At 44.4% G+C, this 13,539-nt stretch overlaps 2 pseudogenes; both read left to right on the forward strand.

The window, feature by feature from the left end:
• The first annotated feature begins 498 nt into the window (after positions 1-498).
• Positions 499-2,085, forward strand: LOC119923990 (annotated as a pseudogene).
• An 8,284-nt stretch (positions 2,086-10,369) lies between these two features.
• Positions 10,370-12,860, forward strand: LOC119923962 (annotated as a pseudogene).
• Positions 12,861-13,539: the final 679 nt, after the last annotated feature.

Below are 13,539 nucleotides of genomic sequence, written 5' to 3' on the forward strand. Positions count from 1 at the left end.
TCGTCCTTTCATGCCATTCCATCACCCATTTAAACTCTCATGTGGATATTAATCTGTTGGTTCATCACTCAGTGATGCATTTTAGTTGCTTCATTTTTTATGATGTTTCTTCTTATACTATTTTATCTTTTGGATATTTGGCAATTTGTGTCCACTTGTTTTCCCCATTAAATTTCAAGTTATTTGAGTGAAGAGACTATGTCTTTTGCCTCTATGGCATAATCCCAAAATCTTACTATAGGGCTCTGTGCACAGAATGTGTTCAATAAATGCAGTTGACGATGGCAATGTCAGGACAGATGTAATAATAATGAAAATATTGCAGTGAAGCTTCTGGACCACGGCTTGTGTGAATCTGTTGAGGATCCTGGACAGACAAGAATTTAGAGCTGTCAAGAATCCTCAGCAGATTTCATTCTCATTAATTCCCTCCAAAATAAAGAAATCAGTCAGAAAATAGAGTCCAACTCCCTCTACAAAGGAAGTTGTGATAAAGGCATGGAAGGATGTATGCCTTCAGCTCTTCTCTACAATTCCCATACCTGCTTCCCGTGTGGTACAGGATGTATCCAAAGTAGCTGCTTTTATTCTTTGAGCTGGGCTAAAAGAATGCTGAATCAGGCAACAACCACTTCTCTAGCTACAGGAAAAAATGGTTATAATAATGCTATTTGTTTCCACTGCATGCCAAGTACTGAAGTTAGCATGCTCCCTGTCCTTAACGACCTTATACTCTAGTGGGGTAAACAGATATAAAGTATTTACAAATAGGGTAACCCTAACCTTAATTGTTTATTTTTCTCTTCATTCATGAGTTTGGGAACAGGAGAACCAGCTCTTCTAGTAGGAACCAATGTATTTGCACAGGTATATCTGCTGTTTTTAGTATTCTTCCTTGCAATATGCTTGACGTTGCATGTTCTATGTATTCAATCAAATTTGATGTTCTGTTCCTAACAGCAAAGCACTTCCATTAAAATGTATAAATCGAAAAAGAGTGGGTTTTTTTGGACAAAACAACTATCTTTCTTGTTTGGGAGTTATTCCATATCTGTTCTAATTCTCTTTGTTTGCTACACATTAATGTGTTAGTTGTTGCATTTCCCCTACAGTTAATTGGAATTCAATATTTTTTCTCCCAAGGAAACTAGATGGCAAAATGGAGACAGAAAACTTAACATATATTACCAAATTTATTTTTCTGGGACTCTGTCCAGCCAAGGGTCCAGCTTATGATTTTCACCATTTTCTTGTTCTTCTACCTGCTAACATTGTCTGGAAATGTTGTTATAATTTCCGTAATCTGCCTGGAACCCCGACTTCAAATCCCAGTGTATTTCTTCCTTGCCAATCACTCCTTCCTGGACATGTGTTACACTTCCACCAATGTCCCTCAAATGCTTTCCAACCTGGATGGGGAGAGAAAAACAATCTTATTCACCAGACGTGTCACCCAAATGTATTTCTCCCTCTCCTTTGGGATGATCATGGGGTCATGGCTTACGATCAGTATGCGGCCATGTGTCACACGTTTCATTACACTGTTATCATGAACAGAGTGATATGTGTCCAGCTGGGAAAGACCTCTTGGATCAGCAGCTTTCTGATCTCCCTGGTGATCAATGCCCTCATTTCAAGCTTGCCCTACTGCGGGCCCAATGTATTAAACCATTTCTTCTGTGAACTGCTGACAGTATTGAGGCTGGCATTTACCGACACTTCCTTCCCGGAGGTGGTAGTGTTTGTCTTCAGCATCATCACAGTCTTCATACCTTTTCTTCTCATCGTGGTCTCCTATGCCCACATCCTCCTTTCTGTCCTCAAGAGACATTCCACCGCAGGGAGGCACAGGGCCTTTTTGACATGTGTTTTTCACCTGACCGTGGTGGCTCTCTTCTATGAAATGGCCATCTTTGTGTACATGTGGCCTCAGTCTGATGCCTCTCGGACTGGTGGAAAGGTCGTTCTGTTAATCTACACAGTAATCACATCCATGCTCCACCCCCAATCTACAGCCTGAGAAACCAAGAAATGAAAGGAGCTCTGAAGAAAGTCATCAACAGACAGAATACACCAGAATGTTAGGATCGTCAGTCAACAACTGGTATTAAGTGAACGTTTACTGTGTGAAGAGCACTGAGCTCAAAACCTGGGAGAGAACCATAAGGTAGAGTTGGTAAAAGTGACCTCTGTCCTCAAGGAGTTGACAATCTAGTGGGTAAAGCTCTTTCTGTGGTGATTTTCATAGCCTGCAGAGGTGAAGCAGCGAGTCTTGGTGAATTAAGTGTATAGCTGCCCTTCTCATTCAAGGAAGAGACCACTGACAGTAAAATTCACCAGGAGTAGTTGAAGGGCTGAAAAGACTATGCAGCAAGTACAGTCAAGATCATGATAGGCCCACCCAAAAATGATTCTTCATGTTGCAGTGGAAGAAAATGAAGGGTTTGTTCATGGTTAGCCATGTTCAGTCACAAACTTTGTTGTCAAACCATGGCAAGTCCCTTCATCTTTCTGGGTTACCATTTAATTATTCCAAAGGAAACTCATCCCAAGAATGCCAGTTGTTTATAGAAAGTCCTGCAGTGAGAATCTTGGTGGTAGCCACTACTTCCTCACTTGGGGTCTTCCTGGGCCATTTCAAGGCATCAGGAAGATTGCAAGACACTAGCTAGGGAAGAGGGAGGGGAAAGGACTGGTTTTGAAGATCTAATCCATCTATTAAAAATGGCACTCTGTCTAAAGGGGAAATAATCTCCTGAAACTCAATAGGAGTAGCTCTGCAGGGAAATGTGCGCCAACTCTGTTGTATTGTACTCTCCCAAGCTTTTAGTACAGTGCTCTGCACACAGTTAGCAGTCAGTAAATACCACTGAAAACTATATATTTATCTTAATGTCTGCCTCCCACTCTAGATTGTAAACAATGTGTAAACTCACTCTAGATTGTAAGTTTATAGGACAACTATGTTGTACTTTCCCAGGCATTTAGAACAGTGGTCTACACAAACTAAGCACTCAATAAATACCATTGATGATGAGGATTGGTGACTGATTGATTGTTAGAGAGAGGGCTTTTCTGGTTTAGGAATGAATTTCTAGGAATAAATAAACCCAGCAACCAAAAAAGAACTTACTGGGAAATTCACATTTTGCAGTTTTAAGATGTCAAAAAGTAAATTAAAACCTGATCTTCAATAAGTTCCTGTTTTAGATTTGTATTAGTCTTTTACTTTTAAAATGATGTGGCACTGCTATTAAATCTCAGGAATTAAATTTTTATTAAGTGTCTTCCTATCCTTTGCTCTGGTTATAAGCAACATCAGCAGTAATCGATTCTAGACACAGTCCCAGTCAAGACTTAGTAGTTATTTGAACCTGATATTTGTTAAAAAAAAAAAAAGGTAGTGGGGCAATGCCCACCCACCCACATAGGGACTCTTTTATTGGGCAACCCATTAGAGACACCGTGAACATCTGGGTGCTTTGAAGGAGTACACAATATGTCAGTGACTTGCTGAGCTATGACCTTCACAAAGAATGCTAGGCTTCAGGTGACCTTGTTTATTTGGTTTCCCTGACCAATATCGGGTGGGATGGCTAGTTGCAGCTGTGGTGAGAGATGGGTGGAGGTGAGAGGAAGGTCCCATGAGAGATGAGTGGAGGTGAGGAGGTTCCCACACTACCTAATTCCCTCATTCATTTATTCAATCTTATTTATTGAGAGCTTACTGTGTGCAGAAGAATGTACTAAGCACTTGGAAAGTACAATTCCCTCCCCCTCTTTTTTAGCTGTGCTGAAGTCGAGTTTTATTACATTTGGGAAAGTGCATAGTCACCTAAATAGGCTGACTTGAAGGTAGTCAATTTTTGAGAAAAATGTCAAATAGGAGGGTCACTGTCCAAAACTTTGCCTTGACATCGCAGCACACTTGTGCACTTGCTCTGAAACTGTCCTATCTACAAAGAGACTCCCTTGGAACCAAGACAACTGGGATGGCCTGCAGCCTCCCCAACTCCACAGCAAATAAGAGAAATAATTGGGTTAAATAGCAGGTTTGGTCGTCCAACCTAGCTCCCAGACTGCCTCTCTGTGACTAGCACTATGGAGAAACTCAATCTGGATTCTGGATTCCGTACATTCAACTCCCTTCTCAGGCCCCCGGTTCCTCCCCCTCCTCCTTCCCTCACCCCCAACGATCTGGCCTCCTACTTCATTAACAAAATTAAATCCATCAGGTCCGACCTCCCCAAAGTCTCTTCCCCCCCCTTCTCCAACCCCCCGGCTCTCAACACTCTCTGCTACTCTCCCATCGTTCCCAGCAGTATCATCAGAGGAGCTCTCCTCCCTCCTCTCAAGTGCTACTCCGGCCACCTGTGCTTCTGACCCCATTCCCTCTCATCTCATGAAATCTCTTGCTCCATCCCTTCTCCCCTCCTTAACTTCCATCTTCAACCACTCACTCTCCACTGGTTCCTTCCCCTCTGCCTTCAAACATGCCCATGTCTCTCCCATCTTAAAAAAACCCTCTCTTGACCCCACCTCACCTTCTAGTTATCGCCCCATATCCCTCCTACCATTCCTTTCCAAACTCCTTGAATGAGTTGTCTACACTCACTGCCTAGAATTCCTCAACACCAACTCTCTCCTCGACCCCCTCCAGTCTGGCTTCCGTCCCCTACATTCCACAGAAACTGCCCTCTCAAAGGTCACCAATGACCTCCTGCTTGCCAAATCCAACGGCTCCTCGACCTCCTGCTTGCCAAATCCTCCTCGACCTCCCGGCTGCCTTTGACACTGTGGACCACCCCCTTCTCCTCAACACGCTATCTGATCTTGGCTTCACAGACTCCGCCCTCTCCTGGTTCTCCTCATCTCTCTCGTCATTCTTTCTCAGTCTCTTTTGCAGGCTCCTCCTCCCCCTCCCATCCTCTTACTGTGGGGGTTCCCCAAGGTTCAGTGCTTGGTCCCCTTCTGTTCTCAATCTACACGCACTCCTTTGGTGACCTCATTCGCTCCCGCGGCTTCAACTATCATCTCTACGCTGATGACACCCAGATCTACATCTCTGCCCCTGCTCTCTCCCCCTCTCTCCAGGCTCGCATCTCCTCATGCCTTCAGGACATCTCCATCTGGATGTCTGCCTGCCACCTAAAGCTCAACATGTCGAAGACTGAACTCCTTGTCTTCCCTCCCAAACCTTGCCCTCTCCCTGACTTTCCCATCTCTGTTGACGGCACTACCATCCTTCCTGTCTCACAGGCCCGCAACCTTGGTGTCATCCTCGACTCCGCTCTCTCATTCACCCCTCACATCCAAGCCATCACCAAAACCTGCCGGTCTCAGCTCCGCAACATTGCCAAGATCTGTCCTTTCCCCTCCATCCATACCACTACCCTGCTCATTCAAGCTCTCATCCTATCCCGTCTGGACTACTGCATCAGCCTTCTCTCTGATCTCCCATCCTTGTGTCTCTCTCCACTTCAATCCATACTTCATGCTGCTGCCCGGATTATCTTTGTCCAGAAACGCTCTGGGCATATTACTCCCCTCCTCAAAAATCTCCAGTGGCTACCAATCAATCTGCGCATCAGGCAGAAGCTCCTCACCCTGGGCTTCAAGGCTCTCCATCACCTCGCCCCCTCCTACCTCACCTCCCTTCTCTCCTTCTACTGCCCAGCCCGCACCCTCCGCTCCTCCGCCACTAATCTCCTCACTGTACCTCGCTCTCGCCTGTCCCGCCATCGACCCCCGGCCCACGTCATCCCCCGGGCCTGGAATGCCCTCCCTCTGCCCATCCACCAAGCTAGCTCTCTTCCTCCCTTCAAGGCCCTGCTGAGAGCTCACTTCCTCCAGGAGGCCTTCCCAGACTGAGCCCCTTCCTTCCTCTTCCCCTCGTCCCCCTCTCCATCCCCCCCATCTTACCTCCTTCCCTTCCCCACAGCACCTGTATATATGTATATATGTTTGTACATATTTATTACTCTATTTATTCATTTATTTATTTTACTTGTACATATCTATTCTATTTATTTTATTTTGTTAGTATGTTTGGTTTAGTTCTCTGTCTCCCCCTTTTAGACTGTGACCCCAGTGTTGGATAGGGACTGTCTCTATATGTTGCCAATTTGTACTTCCCAAGCGCTTAGTACAGTGCTCTGCACATAGTAAGCGCTCAATAAATACGATTGATGATGATGATGTTGATGATGATGATTTGACCTCTATTGGTTCCTGATGGACTAGGGCAAATATAGAGCCTTGAAGAGAATGGGTGGCTCTGGGACTCAGGGAATACTGGTTGTCCAGCACCATGAATACTCTGTGTCCACTCTCTAGTCTATTCATTTTCAGGCAAAATTCGAGTGCTACTGTGCCTTACTTTGGTTTGACAGGACGATAAACCAAAGCTCGGTTGTACCATCTTCCAGATGGAGAAAAACTCGGTTTCAATGGTTTATGTTCCACGCACATTTGTATAATCACCTCCATTCTTCCCAACTAGGGAAAAACATCCATGAGTAGTTAGCACTGTTGAGAAATAGCATGGCATAGTGATAGAGCATGGGCCTGGAAATCAGAAAGTCATGGGTTTTAATTCCCACTTTGCCACTTGTCTGCTTTGTGACCTTGGGCAAGTCACTTCACTTCTCTGTGCCTCATCTGTAAAATGGGGGTTGAGACTGTGAGCCCCAAGTGAAGTCCAACCTGGTTTGTGGTAGAGGCAGCATGGCCTAGTGGAAAGAGCACGAGCCTGGAAGTCAGAGGTCATCGGTTCTATTCCCGGTCTACCTCATGCCTGCTGTGGGACCTTGGGTAAGTCACTTCACTTCTCTGTGCCTCAGTTACCACAACTGTAAAATGGGGATTAAAACCGTGAGCCCTATGAGGGACAGGGACCTGTTCCATCTGATTCCCTTGTATATATACAGAGCTTAGAACACATAGTAAATGCTTAACAATGCTTAACAAAGACAGCAGTTATTATTATTATTATTATCTTGCATGTGCGGAGGAGTGAATGCATTATATGGGAGGGTTTCCTGAAATTGAATAGACTAGAGAGTGGGCCAGGAGTATTCACGGTGCTGGACAACCAGCATTCCCTGAGTCCCAGAGCCACCCATTCTCTTCAAGGCTCTATATCTTCTCTAGTCCATCAGGAATCATAGAGGTCAAATCCAGGATCCAGATTGGGTTTCTCCATAGCACTAGTCACAGAGAGGCAGTCTTGGAGCTAGGTTGGACGACCATTGTAAGTGCTCAATGGTATTTATTGAGCACTTATCATGTGCAGAGCACTGTACTAAGCACTTGGGTGTTTCTACCACAAATCCCATTGGACCAAGTCTCTGTCCCACATGGGGCTCAAGTCTCAATCCCCATTTTAGAGATGAGGTAACTGAGGAACAGATAAGTGATGTGACTTGCCCAAGGTCACACAGCAGACAATACAACACAATTATCTGGCATGTTCCCTGACCATAAGTGCTTACAGTCTAAAAAAGTATTTGATTTATAGTTTCCAATGGTTCCGCTTCATAGTCCATGCTCATGGGCAAATGGACCCCACAGAATAATTGTAATCTGGTGATAAGTGGGATCAGAAGCTTTAGTCAAATCAATGTCAATGCCAAGAAAAAAAGAACTGTTTCTATTCTATTCTATTTCTATTTATTCTGATGACTTGACCACTGTCTGCATGTTTTGTTTTGTTGTCTGTCTCCCCCTTCTAAACTGTGAGCCTGTTGTTGGGTAGGGACCTTCTCTATATGTTGCCAACTTGTACTTCCCAAGCGCTTAATACAGTGCTCTGCACACAGTAAGCGCTCAATAAATACAATTGAATGAATGAATTAACTGTAATCCTGAAAGGGTAATGAACAGTCCTCCAGTGCTAACACTGCAAGTAAGGGAGTATGGGGCAGGAATCTGACTTAATTATTTTTTCCCAGGGACATTACATCTCAAAGATGCTTCCAAAAGAGTAGCATTCTAATTGCTTCTAACATTCTAGAGGAAGAAACAGTTGTAAATCGCTTGACATCCTGGCACTGCAGTGTTATTAATAATACCGCTCTACTGTCAGAGGTAGGTAATTCACTATATTTGCTGCTTAAATCTCCTTTTTCTACTAAATCCATGCATTGCTTCTTTCTAAATTGTTAATGTTGAGATTCCTAAAGCTTGGTTGTGAGGTTTTCTTTGTTATCATCATCCTTTAGTTGCTAGGCCTTTTATTGCCAAGAAGAGAGAGGCTGGAATAAAGTTTTCTGCTGTAAGGTAAACTCTACCCACTCTAGGACAAGTCTGCTTTTTCCAGTCAAACAGATATACATATGTACAAGGGATGTTGCTATTAAATCTAGGTTGCTGAATCATTAGGCAACTGGAACCATGATGACAAAAGGGAAATTCAATTTTTAATCTCATTGTCTTCATTTGTAGAGGCCCTGAAACAGTCCTTTGGAGGACTTTCCTCAAAAATCTCCAGTGGCTACCAATCAATCTGCGCATCAGGCAGAAACTCCTCACCCTTGGCTTCAAGGCTGTCCATCACCTCGTCCCCTCCTACCTCACATCCCTTCTCTCCTTCTACAGCCCACCCCACACCCTCCGCTCCTCTGCCACTAATCTCCTCACCATGCCTCGTTCTGTCCTGTCCCGCCATCGACCTCTGGCCCACATCATCCCCCGGGCCTGGAATGCCCCCCCCCCCGCCTATCCACCAAGCTAGCTCTCTTCCTCCCTTCAAGGCCCTACTGAGAGCTCACCTCCTCCAGGAGGCCTTCCCAGACTGAGCCCCTTCCTTCCTCTCCCCCTCGTCCCCCTCTCCATCTACCCCATCTTACCTCCTTCCCTTCCCCACAGCACCTGTATATATGTATATATGTTTGTACAGATTTATTGTTTATTTATTTATTTTACTTGTACATATCTATTCTATTTATTTTATTTTGTTTGTATGTTTGGTTTAGTTCTCTGTCTCCTCCTTTTAGACTGTGAGCCCACTGTTGGGTAGGGACTGTCTCTATATGTTTCCAACTTATACTTCCCAAGCGCTTAGTACAGTGCTCCGCACACAGGAAGTGCTCCATAAATATGATTGATTGATTGATTGATTGACTTTATGAATTATCTGGGAGGGTTTAAGACCATCCATTTGATGAGGAAGGTTTAGCAACTGGCCCATCTGGAAATAGCTCAACATGTTTAGAAGACTTCTTTAAGTCACAGTCAGTACTGTGATTCAGAGTACCTTGTATGGCCGTTTTGGTGCATTTGGTTTGAACCTAAGTACACCTAAGATATTTCAACCCCACTCAGGGTCAAACCTGGAGAGTTTCCAGTACTCTATGAGTCTCGGTTCCGGGAGGGAGATTCAAGCAGAGGCCTACCCATTCTATTCCTAGCTTGGGCAGTGGCTAGCGAGTGGAAGGCAAACTGCTGCAAGTCAAAACTCACCCTTGGTGGGCAGCTGCAGCATGGGAGAGATGCGAGGGCGGAGACTCGAGTTTACTGCATGGAAGGCAGCAATGCTAAACCAATTCTGTATTTTTACCAAGAATATCGTCTACAGATCCACTACCAGAACAATTGTAAATGGAGGTGGGGTGTGGGAGAGATAGTGTCTGTGTTGTCGCTAAGGGTTGGAAACGACTCAACAGCATAAAACAAGGTATTTCTGTATGTTTTCATCCTGAAAATTAGTTAAAATTGTTATGTTCATTGGCTTTAGAAAGATATGCAAAATAAATCAGCTCCAAGTGTAATTTAATAAATAGGTAGAACTCTCTAGTAAGCTTTTTCTTAATAATTTGATCCATTCTGATCATCTTAGCAGAGAGGAAAGAATTATTTAATAATTAATAATCAAACCCATTGATTCATATGTAAGGTAGGGAGACTCCATATTCAAATGGGTTGAGTTCAAATTATCTCTAAATTCTGGGTTGCTAAGATGATATTTGACCCTTGTGATTTTATGGGCATCAAATGAAATCCCTGTGATGCTCATTTATCTTACAAGCTGTATCTAAATATTATTTAATAAATAAGGATCTGAGCCAGTTATCAAGTTTTATCTTGATTTCTATCAAGTTTTGAGTATAGGTTTTCAAGTCATGGCTTCAGAATGATATGAGGAAATATAATTTTCTTATTGAATCACTGTACAAGTGAAAGGATTAAAATTAGTATGAGTTGATGTGAATATTCTTGCCTGCATGTGTGTACTAGAGAGAGATAGCCCATACTACATGTGCATATTAGCAGACAAGTGGAAGAAAGCAATTTAACCCTGAGCAAAGATGCTTCTTATCTTCTGTTGTAATCTCTCGCTATCTCAGTGAGCAAAGCAGATGTTATTCAAATGCTTCCTTAAAATTATACTACTGGATTAGAATTTGTTCTCTTGGGACTGGCATCACAGCCCGAGCTGCAGGTCATCCTCTTCGTGGTCTTCCTGGGGATCTACCTGGTCACTCTAGTGGGGAACCTGGGGCTGATCCTTCTAATCAAGGCTAACTCCCTACTGCACACTCCCATGTACTTTTTCCTCGTGGATCTATGTTATTCTACCAATTTCTCCTCTCATTCATTCATTCAATAGTATTTATTGAGCCCTTACTGTATGCCCAGCACGGTACTAAGAGCATGGGAAGTACAACTTGGCAACATGTAGAGACAGTCCTTACCCAACAGCGGGCTCACAGTCTAGAAGGGGGAGACAGACAACAAAACAAAAGAGATTAACAAAATAAAATAAATAGAACAAATATGTACAAGTAAAATAAATGAATAGAGCAATAAATACATACAAACATATACACATACATACAGGTGCTCTGGGGAAGGGAAGGAGGTAAGGCAGGGAGGATGGAGAGGGGAAGGAGGGGGCTCAGTATGGAACGGCCTCCTGGAGGAGGTGAGCTCTCAGTAGGGCCTTGAAGGGAGGAAGAGAGCTAGCTTGGCAGATGTTGGGAGGGAGAGCATTCCAGGCCAGGGGAATGACGTGGGCCGGGGATCGACAGCGGGACAGGTGAGAACGAGGCACAGTGAGGAGATTAGCGGCAGAGGAGTGGAGGGTGCGGGCTGGACTGTAGAAGGAGAGAAGGAAGGTGAGGTAGGAGGGGGCGAGGTGATGGAGAGCCTTGAAGCCGAGGGTGAGGAGTTTTTGCCTGATGCGTAGGTTGATTGGTAGCCACTAGAGATTTTTGAGTAGGGGAGTAACATGCCCAGAACGTTTCTGGACAAAGACAATCTGGGCAGTGGCGTGAAGTATGGATTGAAGTGGGGAGAGACAAGAGGATGGGAGATCAGAGAGGAGGCTGATACAGTAGTCCAGATGGGATAGGATGAGAGCTTGAATGAGCAGGTTAGTGGTTTGGATGGAGAGGAAAGGGCAGATCTTGGCAATGTTGCGGAGCTGAGACCGGCAGGTTTTGGTGACAGCTTGGATGTGAGGGGTGAATGAGAGAGCAGAGTCGGGGATGACACCAAGGTTGCAGGCCTGTGGACAGGAAGGATGGTAGTGCCGTCAACAGTGATGGGAAAGTCAGGGAGAGGGCAGAGTTTGGGAGGGAAGACAAGGAGTTCAGTCTTGGACATGTTGAGTTTTAGGTGGCAGGCAGACATCCAGATGTAAATGTCCTGAAGACAGGAGGAGATGCGAGCCTGGAGGGAGGGGGAGAGAGCAGGGGCAGAGATGTAGATTTGGGCGTCATCAGCGTAGAGATGATACTTGAAGCCATGGGAGTGAATGAGGTCACCAAGGGAGTGAGTGTAGATCGAGAACAGAAGGGGACCAAGAAATGACCCTTGGGGAACCCCTACAGTAGGGGGATGGGAGGGGGAGGAGGAGCCTGCAAAAGAAACTGAGAATGAACGACCGGAGAGATGAGGAGAACCAGGAGAGGACAGAGTCTGTGAAGCCAAGGTTGGATAGCGTGTTGAGGAGAAGGGGGTGGTCCACAGTGTCGAAGGCAGCTGAGCAGTCGACGACAATTGGCATAGAGTATGAGCCTTTGGATTTGGTAAGCAGGTGATCATTGGTGACCTTTGAGAGGGCAGTTTTCATGGAATGTAGGGGACAGAAGCCAGATTGGAGGGGGTCGAGGAGAGAGTTGGGCGTTGCTGGTGCATTTCTACCAGAGAAGAAGACAATTTCTTCTGCTGGATGCTTTATGCAATGTCTTTTGTTCATTGGCCTTGTGATTACCGAGTTTTATATCCTTGCTGCAATGGCTATTGATCGTTTTGTGGCTATCTGTTACCTTGTACAATATGGCACCAAGATGTCCAAGAATTCCTGCCTTTGCCGGGTTGCTGTTCCCTACACCTTTGGCCTCCTGAATGAACTTTACCAGACAATACTCATGTTCCACTTATCTTTCTGTAGCTCCAAGACAACCAGCCATTTCTACTGTGCTAATCCACCCCACATCATGCAGCCTTGCTCTGCTCTGCTACCTATATCAAAGAAATGGCAATGTTTGTATTTGCTGGCTTCACTCTAAATAGCTCTATCCTAATAATTCTCATATAGTACATTTTTATTCTTGGTGCCATTTTGCGGGTCTGTTCTGCTGAAGGAAAGGCACTGAGCCTTCTCCACCTGTGGCTCCCACATTATAGCTGTCATCGTATTTTATGGGGCCCTTTCCAGCATGTATCTGAGGTGGCCTTCGAAGCAGACTCTAGAGGAGTCAAAAATTACTGCTGCCTTTTATTCCTTAGTGAGTCTCATGTTGAACCCCTTGATCTACAGTCTGAGAAACAAGGATATGATTGATGCTCTGAAGAAAGTAATCAGGAGAAAACTGCTTAGTCAGATGGCAGGCTTCATGTCCACTATTTTCTAATAATCCAGGAATGCAAGAGCAAAACAATTAAACTTGTTTACCCTTTCCAGCCTGACCTTTCTCTTGTCTCATTTTCTCTTATAAATAACAGGGAATGGTCCTTTTATGACATCTCAATGTCCCTCTTCTGAATGCTGTGTTCCTAAGGATAGGGGAAAAGAAGTGATGTTGTCCATAGATCATAAATAATCTTACCCATAGACTATATCAAATACTTTCATCCAGTTTTAAATGTCATTCTAATTCATACAAATCATATGATTGAGCTAGGTTTATTTTCATTGTTTCATGCCTGCAAAAGTTCTCTAACAGCCCAATAGGTTTCCTGAGCAAGCCCTAACTTCAGCAAACATCTTTGAAAAGGGCCAGAGACATTACCTGCTGCTGTAAAGATGCATTTTATATAATTGTTGAAGGAAAATGGGCCAAGCAAGAGATCCCTGTCATGAGTGTGACCCCTGACACACTTCTTTAGACTTTTGGTAAAAACGTTTGGTAAAATAGCACACTCCCCTGGACCTACTTCTTGACATTAACTCATTTTAACATTAACTCAACTCCTAATCTACTTCCTAAACTAACTCTCTTTACAAACATGATTCCCTGTCTTCTGCTTATTGCATCCTGCCAAGGTGGAGGGATCACCAGCTTAGTGATTAGAAAAGAATGGAAAACTGGA

This window comes from Tachyglossus aculeatus, unplaced genomic scaffold (genome assembly GCF_015852505.1).
Source record: "Tachyglossus aculeatus isolate mTacAcu1 unplaced genomic scaffold, mTacAcu1.pri scaffold_75_arrow_ctg1, whole genome shotgun sequence".
Lineage (NCBI taxonomy): Eukaryota > Metazoa > Chordata > Mammalia > Monotremata > Tachyglossidae > Tachyglossus > Tachyglossus aculeatus.